The 648-nt window shown below is 54.9% G+C and overlaps 1 non-coding gene across 1 annotated transcript; it reads left to right on the plus strand.

Annotated features, from left to right (window-relative positions):
* Nucleotides 1–323: 323 nt before the first annotated feature.
* Trnaa-cgc lies at nt 324–397 on the plus strand. The gene has a single exon. It is a non-coding gene; the product is annotated as a tRNA-Ala (tRNA).
* The last annotated feature ends 251 nt before the right edge of the window (nt 398–648 follow it).

Below are 648 nucleotides of genomic sequence, written 5' to 3' on the forward strand. Positions count from 1 at the left end.
GCACGCACGCACACGCACACACACACACGCACACACGCGCACACACACGCACACACGCACACTTCACCTAGCAGTGAGTAGGTACGGGATGTGAATCGAGGAGTTGTGACCTTGTTGTCCCGGTGTGTGGTGTGTGCCTGGTCTCAGGCCTATCCCGAGATCGGAAATAATGAGCTCTGAGCTCGTTCCGTAGGGTAACGTCTGGCTGTCTCGTCAGAGACTACAGCAGATCAAACAGTGAACACGCACACACACACACACACACGCACACACACACACACACACACACACACACACACACACACACACACACACACACACACGGCCCGGTAGCTCAGTGGTTAGAGCGCTGGCTTCGCAAGCCAGATGACCGGGGTTCGATTCCCCGGCCGGGTGGAGATATTTGGGTGTCTCCTTTCACGTGTAGCCCCTGTTCACCTAGCAGTGAGTAGGTACGGGATGTAAATCGAGGAGTTGTGACCTTGTTGTCCCGGTGTGTGGTGTGTGCCTGGTCTCAGGCCTATCCGAAGATCGGAAACAATGAGCTCTGAGCTCGTTCCGTAGGGTAACGTCTGGCTGTCTCGTCAGAGACTGCAGCAGATCAAACAGTGAATTACACACACACACACACACACCGCGTAGTGTAGT

The sequence above is a fragment of the Portunus trituberculatus genome, chromosome 46, assembly GCF_017591435.1.
Source record: "Portunus trituberculatus isolate SZX2019 chromosome 46, ASM1759143v1, whole genome shotgun sequence".
Classification (NCBI taxonomy): domain Eukaryota; kingdom Metazoa; phylum Arthropoda; class Malacostraca; order Decapoda; family Portunidae; genus Portunus; species Portunus trituberculatus.